Genomic DNA, 12,677 nt, shown 5'->3' on the forward strand with positions numbered 1-12,677 from the left:
TTACTGGTCGGTTATGTCCTTAATCCACGAGGGCGGGTTCAGGTCATGACACCCTGGCACCCTTTCCTGATTAGTTTATATGCTTTCAATGCAGATATCAAATAAGGTGGAGGCACTACCCCACTACCCACAAACACAATTTATACCTCAGGCCCAATTTATACATATCAAATAGCCTTAGGCCTAAATCATGTTCTTCTCAGAGCCTTATAAAGAAAAATTAGGCATATCGAATACTCATTCATAATTCAAATCAACAAATCCATGAAGCTTGCACAGAAGTAGCATTTGGAAAATAACATACTTGAAAATAACTTTACTAAAAGATTACTCATTTTGTTCCGTCGACGGATTTGCCCTCGCGCTTGACCCTACACATTCCATAACACATTGGGTCACAAGCAATTCAATCTGTTTTTAGCCTGTTTATTTCTCTTAGGCCTCTTTCTTATTCCTTTAGTTCATTTACAATGCTCAATGCATGTTAAGAGTGCTTAGAAATGAAAGAGAATAGAAAGCAGATCATAAAATAGCTTTTCAAAAGTTTTTGAAACAGGGCACTCCTCTCGAGTGTAGCTTTGGTCACTCGAGTTGTCTGTAAAACTCTGAAAAAGTACTAGTTGTATGATTTTTACGCTCAAGCGAGATTTCTATCGCTCGAGCGATGAGTCTAGCAAAATAAGGTTTGCTCGAGTGCAAGGTTTGCCGCTCAAGCTACTGTGTAATTCTTTGTAAAACTTCTGGGATCTTGATTTTTATGCTTGAGTGAGACTTTTGTCGCTTGAGCAGACAGGTCAAACTCTAGAATTTCCAGAATTGTGTTCGAAGCTCAAAACACATTTCCAAATGTCCAATTTCATGCATAACTCACTCAAATATGCAAGAACACTCCCAAATACATATATTTGAAGATAACTTCAACCTTAGTTCAAAATTCCATGAATTCAAAAAACTTCAAACCGTAAACTTTATATATACATAATCTATGTTTTGCATCTTACATAGACCAGTTTCAAGGCTTGAAATTAAGCTTCAATACATGAAAATTCCTACATGCATGCGTCAAACAACCCTCAATACAACATGATCAACATGCATTACATTCAATATGCAAAATTATGGCCAATTCGTACATGCATGTATCTATTGGCTTCAAGTTCATCATATTCAACTCAATTCTTGTTTTTAGCTACATATTATGCTTGAATTCACATTTAAATATCTCATATTCATAAATTGAGACTCATTTGCTCACCTAAAGCCTTTAACTCTTCCAAATTTGGCTAGTCTTTGAGCCCATCTCCTTAAATCCACAAGCTTCTAGTTCAAACCTTCAAGTTTGTGCTCCCTCTCTCTCTACAATCGTCTCTCTCTCTCTCTATATATATATATATATTCATTTTTGCTTATTTTGAGCTCACAATATCAGCTTAAGTGCACTTAGAACATATATATACAAGGTTATTAGCTTAAACTAATCAAGCTCACTTAAGGTTAATGAACCACACTTAATTTAATCTAATTATTTTGATACAAATCAATTTTTAATCAAATTTCACCATATGCTCCAAAAATCACGCTAAGCACAATGGTACTGACAATTTCAATTTATATCACCTCTGCAGCCTTCAATTTTTGAATTATAGCAGTCAGTTGAACAGGTTTTCTTACAGTAAACAAATATAGATTCAAAAACATGATTAGTCACATAATTAGCACCCAAAATCATATTAAGCACATAATCACAATCATAATTAAGATTAATTAACATAACACAGAACAGGGTTATCACACTATTGATGATTGCAATGTCGGTGATTTGCAGCAAGTGAAGATTAATATACCAGTTTAGAAAGAAGATTCAGTTGATATTGATCGAGAAGAAGACAGTAGAGTACAGGTTGATCCACTAGTCACAACAAAACTACAACAATTGGAGTCTGTTACTACAAGCAAAGCAAAAAGAGTGACTAAAAAATAAGCATAACTAAAAGATATGGTGACTTTTGTTCTTCCAGTAGTTGGAGATGATATCTCATCTACCTACAAAGCAGCCATGCTTTCTCTCAAAGGAGAAAATTGACAGACAATTATGGGTGAAGAGTTTCAGTCTCTTTGCAAGAATCAGACTTGGGACTTAGTTACGGTTCCGAGAAGAAAGAAGGAAATTGGTTGCAACTTGGTATTCACCAATAAAGATGATCCAATGTCGAAGGATGGGGTGCAATTCAAGCAATATTGGTGGCTAAAGGCTACGATCAAGCGAAAGGCATTGATCACAATGAGGTATTTTAACTAGTAGTCAAGTAATCTTCAATTCCTATTTTGTTGACTTTGGTTCCACAGTTAGACCTCAAGTTAGCTTAACTCGATGTAAAGGTGACCTTCTTACATGATGAGTTAGAGAAAGAAATATATTTGTCTCAACTTAAAGGGTTTCAAGTTGCTAGAAAGGAGAAGTTGGTCTGGAAATTGAAAAAGTCTCTCTATGGTTTGAAGTCGTCATCTTGACAGTGGTACAAACGGTTTGACCATTTCATAATTGCACAGAAATATACTCGTAGTCAGTTTAATCATTGTGTATATTTCAAGATGCTTAAGGATGGATCCTTCATTTATTTACTTTTATATGTTGATAACATGTTGGTCACATGTAAAAACAAGGTGGAAATAGATCGTTTGAAGACTTAATTAAGTGACGAGTTTGAGATGTAGGATCTTGGCAAAGCACGAAAGATACTTACGATGGAGATTACACGAGATCAAATAAAAGAGACTGTTCATCTTACCCAGAAGTATTACTTGCAGCAAGTGCTACAACTCTTTGGCATTGATAGTAAGTCTAAATCAATTAGTACTTCATTGGCTCCACATTTTATGGCTAGTGCTTCATTATCCCCTTGTAATGATAAGGAACAAGAGCACATGGCTCAAGTTCCATATGCTAGCTTAGTCAGCGGCCTTATGTATGCTATGGTATGGACAAGGCCTAATATCTCACATGCTATTAGTATGGTAAGTCGATACATGCATGACCCTGGAAAGAAGCATTGGGACCCTAGACCTTGGCTTGAAGTTTGAGAGAAAAAGCATAGTAAATCATCTTGTCGTGCATAGTAAATCATCTTGTCATGGGCTATGTTGATTTGGACTAAGCAGGAGATCTTGATAAGCATCGTTCCACTATTGGTTATGTGTTTACTTATGCAGAAGGACCAGTAAGTTGGCAATCAACTTTGCAGTCAATAGTTGCACTTTCAACGACAGAGGCTGGATATGTAGTTGTGAAATAAGCCATAGAAAAGGCCATTTGGTTATAAGGATTGATAGCAGATTTGGGCATTGAGCAATAACATGTTATCGTCTATTGTGAGAGTCAGAGTGCAATTCACTTGGTAAAAAATCAGGTGCATTATTCTCATACGAGGCATAGCGATGTTCGATTCCACTTTGTTCGTGAGATTGTTGAGGAAGGAGAGTTCTTGCTTCACAAGATTGGTATAGTTGACAACTCAACATATATGTTGATGAAGGTTAGGGTCAGCATGGTCTGGATTGGTTTGGTTTGGAATAAACCTAGAACTAATTTATTGTCTACGATTCCATAAAAATTGAATTCAAACCAATCCATTGAAATCACGGAACCAATCTAAATCAAACCATTTAAACATGGTTTAGCCTAGTTTGGAACCATGATTTCACATAATATGTTCACAAAGAAAAATCATATAACATTTTCATTTTAACATTAATCTACCCATGATTTTTCAAAATGTAAATGTGCATATTGTTTCACCATTAACTTAAACAAACATAATAGATAAGAGGATAGGATTGTATTCATCGGGGGTGTATGGTATGTTTAAGTTACATACGGTCCAGATCGATTCTAATCCGAAACAGTAAACTCCAATCGATAATTGATCCGCGGAGAAGGGATTTCCAATTTTTCAATCCAGAACCGAACCATGGATTCAAAAAACCAGTCCAAACCCACCAGATTGGACTGGACCGGTTCGGATTACGAATTTTTCATATTCTTTGCTCAACCCTAACGAAAGTTTTTCACTGGGGTTAAGTTCCAACACTACTTGGACTTAATCCACTTGGATCTTGTTTGAAAACCTTCGGGTGCATACGCCTTAGGGCGCAAATTTGAGGCAATCCAAATTTTATGGTGGAGAAGATTCTATCATTGTTTAATGGTCAATTTGGAATAGCAACTGGATATCTCGCCAAGGTGGAGATTTTGTTAGTTTTTGGCTCATTCTCCATTTCCAAATTGGTTTGGATTCAAAGTATTCTATTTCCTATAGAGTAGGATTGTAGGAATAGTTATTTTATTTGGTTAGCTATTTTCTTATTAAATAGGATTGTAAGGAAACCAAATTAATTAGGGAACTAGAATCCCATGCTTTATGGATTTGCATTTAAGTAGAATTTCTCTACTATAAATATAGGTGGGTTCTCTCATAATTCTATTGTTGAATACATTATGGGTTTTGGTGAGAGATTGAGAGAAACACTATTGTAGCTTTGAGCATTCATTCTAGTTTTATAATAAACTAGTATTTGTGGGATTGTTTGTGGGGGCAAGCTTTGCCGAACTACGTAAATTCTTGGTGTCTTATATGTTTAATTGTCCCTCTATATTCTTTATACTTGTTCCTGTTCTAGTTCTTGTTCTCAATATTCATAATCATCATCAACCTTTTGGGGTGGTTGAGTGTTTTAGTCGCTCTCCGCACAACATTAATATGATTATATTATGTATAGCACAATTAGAGATAATTGTTTGTGGCAATCAGTGAAAGATTGTGTTGTGGTTGTAGTGGTAATAATCAATTAATGACTTGGGAGAATTGAAACAATTTGGAAAATCATGCATTGAGCATTTCATTTTATCATTGAGCATTGTGCATATGACAAAATTGTGATTTTCCTTATGTTTATGAAATGGGAGGATTATTGAAATTATTGAATAAATTATAGGTGAATCCGGGTATTATATAAACTGATTTAAAATGTTGAATTAAGTTGGCTTAAGGTCCTTCGTAAAATATCGAAAACTCGTGCGAAGTAAGTACCAATTTCCTTCCGACTAGTAACCGGTAGTTCTTTAATAGACTACTAGCAGATACTTACCTAGGAATTCATCGTATTTTTGAATTAAATAAACATTTTCTTTTGAACTATGAAATTGATGATTTAAAAACCTTGTATACAAACTTCTTAGTTCAAGGATTATTTTATCATGAAAAGTCATGTGCATTGCATTCATGATCATGTCCATATATAAATGCTTAGTTATTAGGCTAAGATTATCTCTACTAGGCCTACAAGACCTTGGGAGCAAGAAGCCCATTTGCTTTTGTGTGTTTTGTAAAGCCTAGGGCCTGTGATGTATTGGGATGAATCTCTTTTTTGTTGTTGATAGGGCAATGCCCTTGGTATATGTAATATTTTAGGGCTTTTTCCTTTAATTTTGATACTTGTATTCAAATGCAGTGATTCGCATGTAACAATTTTGAATATAGAATGCATGTGACTCTTGTAACTCATTATCTGAATGAATACAAATGATAGAGGGTTTCTTTGGATAGCCTTATTCCTTATGTCCCTCCATTTACGGTTAAGTCCCATTCATTACGTAAAGTTATTCTTAATTCTACTTATTTATTATGAAAATTATATTTTTCCATGGCTTTTGAATCCCCTTGAAATTAAGGCGTGACATGACTCCTCACTCTTACCACCACTACCGTCTTCGACCATTGACGACCATCTCCAGCTGCCGGCAACTAGCTCCAACCTCTCACAATATTTTTTTCAGCAATAATTTTTGAAATTATCAGATTTTTTATTTTTTTATTTTTTGGAGAAAAAATAACATTTTTCTTCACTACGTCACTACTCCTACCATCTCTTCAGATCTTAGAGTGACAAGAGAAAATGAGAAGTAGTAGAAAGAGGATAAATATCAGTAATAAAGTTATCACTGATAAATGGCAATAATAAATTTATTAAATTTTTTTCAAACCACTTAATCAATTACTCACTCTCACTCTTACGCTCACATATATACACACTCACTTAATCATTCACAGAAACAAACCAACACAGTTAAACACAAAAAGAAGTAAGACTGATAAATTTATCAGTCTAAATTTATTTAGTAATATCTAGAATAACAGATATGGTTTAATCAAATCTTTATAAATAGATTGATGGAAATACATTGATATATACATACACACAATTAAGGAGAGAGAGAGCGAGCGAGCGAGAGAGAGAGAGCGAGCGAGCGAGAGAGAGAGAGAGAGAGAGAGTCCTGACCATAATTCGCCCCTAGAGATTTAGGTCATAACCGGTCAATAATCATAGATTACTCATGGTCTCAAAGACAAATACAAATTATTTACTCTCTCCATCGCAAAATAATAGTCCCTTTTAGGGAATCTAACTTTTTTGGGTAGTACAATTATTGCATTTTAAAAATATTAAATTTTCAAAATTACCCTTTGATAAAACATTTTTTTGAGAATATCAATTATCATAATTGTACTTTTTGTGTTGTTAACAAATTTAAAAGAAGGGAAAAATAGAAAATTTATATTATTTTAGTCCTTTAAAAGGGGCTAATATTTTGGGATAATGAAAAATAGAATAAGGGACTAATATTTTGGGACAGAGTGAGTATTAAGTAACATAGCTTAAGTGGAAGCAAACTTCAATAATAAAACAAGTCCATTGAGTTGTACTTACATGACAAACTTCAAAACATAATCATCATTACATCCAAAGCTTGTAATATTTACAATAAGTTTAAATTTCAACTCATATATATATATATATATACACATGCCCATCATTTCACAAAACTTAACAAAACAACAAAAGGTTTGACAAAAGCTTGACTCTTCTCGAGTTCAAGCAAACGCCTTATCACGGAGGCACTCCACGGCTAGCTTCACAAAAGACAGACTCCCAAAGCAACTCTAAGCCTGATTTTCCAAATCCTCACCTAGATATATAGGGGAAGATGTTGAGCTAAAACCCAATGAGTAATATCCAAATAAAGATGTTAATGAATGAAATCCAACATAATTCAAAACTTGTCTTATATTTCAAAAGCGAATCATATATTGAATTCGAGTGAAGCATTTGCCATGACAAAGTCCATTATCAAAGCATTGTATGTGGTAACATCCAATAAAGCAACAAAGGGCCCAAAAGGTTTAATTCAAAAAGACCATCTAGGTCTAAACAAAGGGACCATGAAGGTCTAATGAAGGCACTATAAAGGTCTAACAAAGGGACCACTCAAGTCTATCATCAGAGATCTCTGTAAATTCAATAATCGAAGAGCCATGATATATTATCCCCCAGGCAGGGCATCACTAAAGGATGCCATGAATACATTTACCAAAAAGAATCTTCATTCATTTATATAAAATAACATTTAATAATACCATTCATGTAACAATTTTCAAAACACATTTCAAACATATCTTTATAGAAATATTACTCACAGTGGGTTTGAACGAATGCTAAACCTCGAGTGTTCGACCTACACAAAACACATGAACAAATACACATTGAAACACACCATTCAAACGAATACCTTTTATCTAATCCAATTCCTTATGTTGGTTTCTAGCTTATCACTTCCTTAATGAGGCCTAAACAATATCTAAGAATGCTTAAAAGAATATGGAAGTGAAAATATGCACATAAGAGTATTATACAAAACTTGCTGAAAATAAAATGTTCGCTCGAGCGGTGAATGCAGGCTCACAGTATCTATGTCTGCAAAATGAGATTTTGGATGCCTCTAATGTAGGCTCGAGCGAAGACTTGATCAGTCAACCGAAATGCATGAATTAATTGAGTTCGCTCGAGCTAACGATTGGTGGCTCAAGCAGTTTACAAAACTCTGCAAAAGTACTGGATGATAGAAATGCGCTCGAGGGACAACTTCATCACTAATGCGCTCGAGGGACAACTTCACCACTCGAGTGATGAAGTCGAATTCTGGATTTTCAAACCTGAATATTTAAGTTCTAAAACACAATTTCAAGGTGTAAAGCTTGTGTGGCTAGTTCAAAATCAAGGATACACTTTGGAAAACATGTATACATAAACAATTTGAAATCATTAACTCAAAACATCATAAATTAAACAAAATTGAACTCAAAATTTTGTGCATGTAAGGATTGTTTTCAAACTCTTTTTCAAAGCTTTTAAAACATGAAATTAAACCTTTAAAACTTTGTAAATCAAGGACGCATGTACAATTTAACTCTCAAATTCAATATAGGTAACAAAAATCATGCTCAATTGGATGAAACTTTACATAATTATGCATGCATGTATGTCTAATTCATTTTTCATTATCTTCAAGCTAATTCCTTTCAATTAACTTACATATTAACTCAATTCCTTCATGAATTCATTAGCTAGATGGATAATCTACGTGAATTGGGGTTCAACTTATGTTCTTGCAAAATCTTGAACTTCTCCTACAAATCTTCAAATTTGAGCCTCCACTCTCTCTCTCTAGGATTTTCTTTTCCTTTCTCTCTAAATCTCAACACATATGAAGAAAAATGAACTCAAACCTCTTCTTAAGTTATATATATATAGTTAGGATTAGCTTAGGTTAATTAAGGATGCTTAAGACTAATTAATTCCACTTATATCTAATTGATTATTTCTAATTATTTTTATTCTAAATCAAATTTTAATAATCCTCCCCAAAATGCTCTAAATATTAATTGAAACTAATTAAGATCACCAATTTTAGTTTCTGAATTCATCTAGGCTTTCAATTTCTGATTCAAAACAAAGTTCCTAACAGATATTCCACAAATCAGGCAAATACATACAAATTAGACACATATCACATAATTAAAATTTCAAATTTCACATAATTAAATAAATGCAATTATGATATGCAAAGTGGGGTTGTCACACTCGATCTCATTGGTAGGAGCTCCGACTACCATGTTATGGCTAAATCTAAAAGATAAAAATATTATTTCTTGGAGGCATTTGGAGTCAATTTCACTATTGGCACAATGAAAGGTATAGATTGCTGTCGATCTAGAACTAAATCGATGAATCAAAGATGGTAGAGTATAAATCAGCAAAGGGTAGATCAGTGATGGTGAATGTGTGGTTGGTGAATAGTGGTGGTGGATTGACAATGGTGGAGTGTAGATCGATAGTGGTATCTAATGGACAACGACGGTGGAAGGTGACAGTGGTGGCAGCGGTGGCGGTGGCGGTGGCGGTGGCAGTGGCGGGTAGGCGGTGACCATGGAAATAGTGGTATCTGACAATGGCGGTCAATGACAGTGGCGATGGAAATGGCTAACGATGGACTGTGGTGGTGTGAAGGTTTTGGAGAAACGGTGTAGAGAGAGAAGAGATGAAAGAACTTGATAGATAAAATTTAAAGAGGAAAAAATAGATATTTGGTACATTTAAAAAGTCAATTGAACATATAGGTATCTAAACCCACTTTTTTTTCTTTTCTTTTTTTATCAGCAAAAAAAAAAAAAAAAAAAAAAAACCTTTAGTGATGACAAACCATTCAACAAATGAGATTACATCAATAAAAAAGTGGAAGAGCAGACCGCATCATAGCTAACTACCCCAATCCCAACTAGGTTGGCACCAAGAAGAGAGTCATGTCATCTGCAAGCCCACCCACAAAAGGTTTGGTGAGAGACCAAATACAGCAGACACCAACAAGCCCAAAAACCCAAACCTAAACAACTACAAAACACACAGCTTACAAATCACACTCCAAGAAGAACACACACCAGAACCACAGTAAAGAACAGCAGGAGGCAGATCTTAGCAGAAGGGAACCCAACAAACAGACAAGAACATAGCCCAGCCCCATCAATTCAAAAAGCAAAACTTCACATGCTGCAGATTGTACACAATATCAGTGACTGAGTAACAAAAAGAAGGGCTAGAGGCTCTGAACCACAATGCAATCCTTATTTTAATAAGTTCACAAAACCTTTCCAAATCCACCTGTGTGCCATTAAAAATACTTTCGTTCATCTGTCTCCATATGGACCAGAGCACCGCCAATGAAATGACCTTCCAGATGACCTTCTCCCTTTTGTTGAATCTATAACTAGCCCACCACTACAAAAGACTAGTTACTGACCCCAGCAGCACCCAATATACTCCCCACCAATTAATAACATTAGACCAAATGCTTCAACTAAAATGACAACACAACAGCACAAATCATTCATGTAGAAGCTATAGTTAACATTTGAAGCATCACTGAGGACTCCAATGCTTTGAAGATAACAGGATGTCTTGATCCTCCTTTTCTATGCTAACCACCCAAAAAATTGCACCGTCGATGGAGCCACATTCTTCCAAATGAATTTCCCTAATTTTGCAGTAACTTCAGACGATAATTCATTCCACTTGTAGGCAGAGGCTATAGTAAACTCACCAGACTTATCTGCATTCCTGCTCAATCTGTCCAACACTCCTTCCCTGAGGGCAGGAGCATTTTGTAACATCACCTTCAACCTCCTCAGCTCTTCAAGTTCCCACCGAAACAAGGTTCTTTTCAAGGCCAAATCCCACTCTTCATTCTCATTTCTCCTGCTATTAACCACTGCCACTGATTCACATTGATCAAGGGACACAAAGAATAATAGGGAATGCATCTTTTAAGCACCCATTACCAACCCAATTATCAAGCCAGAATTTTGTTTCCCTTCCATCACCAATAATAAGCTTTGTGTTGACTTTCAAAAACTCTAACGGCTCAGGACTATTTCCAACAACCCCCAATATATCTCTCCAAACCATAGACAACCTTGTACTTGCAACATGTATTGGCCACCAACCCCCTCCAGTCCTAGGGTACTTGCTGCAAATCACTTGTTTCTAGAGAGTACCTTTTTCACACCCAAATCTCCACCACCATTTCAAAAGAAGACAATCATTCATGAGTTTCGCCTTTCTAATACCTAGACCCCCATTACATTTGCTTTGAATGATTTCCCCTCCAGTTGACCAAATGGATTTTCCTTCTTAATTCATCACCCCCCCTCCTCCCAAGGAATCTAGACTGTATTTTGTCAATCTCATTTGCAATTCCTTCAGGCATTTTAAACAAGGATAAGTAGAAAACTGGTAGGGATTATAACACAAACTTGATCATTGTCAACCTCCCAGCAAAGGATAAAAACCTTCTTTTCCAAGAAGCCAACTTCGATTTGAATTTTTCAATAACAGGTTTCCAAGTCCTTCTTCTCCTTGGATTAGCTCCCAAGGGCATACCCAAATATTTCAATGGTAAACTATGATGCTGACAGTGCAAGATGGCAGCAAAATCTTTAATGAGTTCTTCATTTATTCCAATTCCACAAATCACACTCTAGTGATAATTAATCTTTAACCCAGATAATATTTCAAAGCACCTCAATATCCTTTTTTATATTAAGCACCTCCTCACTTCTTGCCTCACAAAACAATATTGTGTCATATGCGAACTGTAAGTGGGTAATAATAAGATCATTTGAACCAACTGTTACACCCTTAATCAAACCTAACTGGACAACTCTGTTTAGCAGTATGTTTACACCCTTAGCCACAATATTAAAGAGAAAATGTGATAATGGGTCACTTTGTCTAAGTTCCCTTTGGGGACTAAACTCAGGTGTAGGTAATCCATTCACCAAGATGGACACTTTGGCTATTGAAACACATTCCTTTATCCAATTAATCCATTTTGAGCCAAACCCAAAATTGGAGAGCATAGAGAGGAGAAACTCCCAATTAATTGAATCGTATACTTTCTCAAAATCAAATTTTAGGACAATACTTATCTTTTGCTTCTTCTTCCAATCATCAAAAATCTCATTAGCAACTAGAACACCGTCCAAAATACTTCTACTCCCTATGAAAGTTCATTGAGATTCACTAATGATCTTGGGCAATACTGATTTAAGCCTACTAGATAAAACTTTTGAAAGAACTTTATACAATGAACCTATGAAACTAATAGGCCAGAATTCACTGAGACAAGAAGGATTTTCATTTTTTCGAAGCAAAGCTACAAATGAGTTGTTAATACCAAGTACAAACTTAGAGTTGACGTGAAACTCTTTCATGAATTGCATCATATCCTCTTTGATTGTCTATCAGTATCTCTGTACCATCATCAAATTGAAGCCATCAGGTCTTGGAGCCTTGTTTCCATCACAGTTTTTAATTACTGCTATAACTTCTGATTCTGTGAACTCAGCCTCCAAAGCAACTCTAACCTCATCACCCCTAATTAATTTAAAAGGACCAGGTAAGCTTGGCCTGTTGAACCATGATTCTGCAAACTACTTCTAGAAATAAGTTAGGACTTCGACTGTTATTTCATCAGGATCTTCCTTCAAAACCCCATTGACATCAATTGAACACAATGCATTCCTATTCATTCTTGAGGAAGCCATCAAATGGAAGAATTTTGTATTTATGTCCCCTTTTAATATCCAGTTAACTCTAGACTTCTGCAACCATAACCATTCCACCATTTTACTCAATTTCTATGCTTCTTCTTTTGCCTCCCTTCTCCAACTTAACTCTGAGTCATTTAGAAACCTGTCTTTAGTTGCCAAATCCAGAGCATGTAATTC

Source organism: Camellia sinensis, chromosome 3 (assembly GCF_055761805.1).
Source record: "Camellia sinensis isolate YWXY chromosome 3, ASM5576180v1, whole genome shotgun sequence".
Taxonomy (NCBI): domain Eukaryota; kingdom Viridiplantae; phylum Streptophyta; class Magnoliopsida; order Ericales; family Theaceae; genus Camellia; species Camellia sinensis.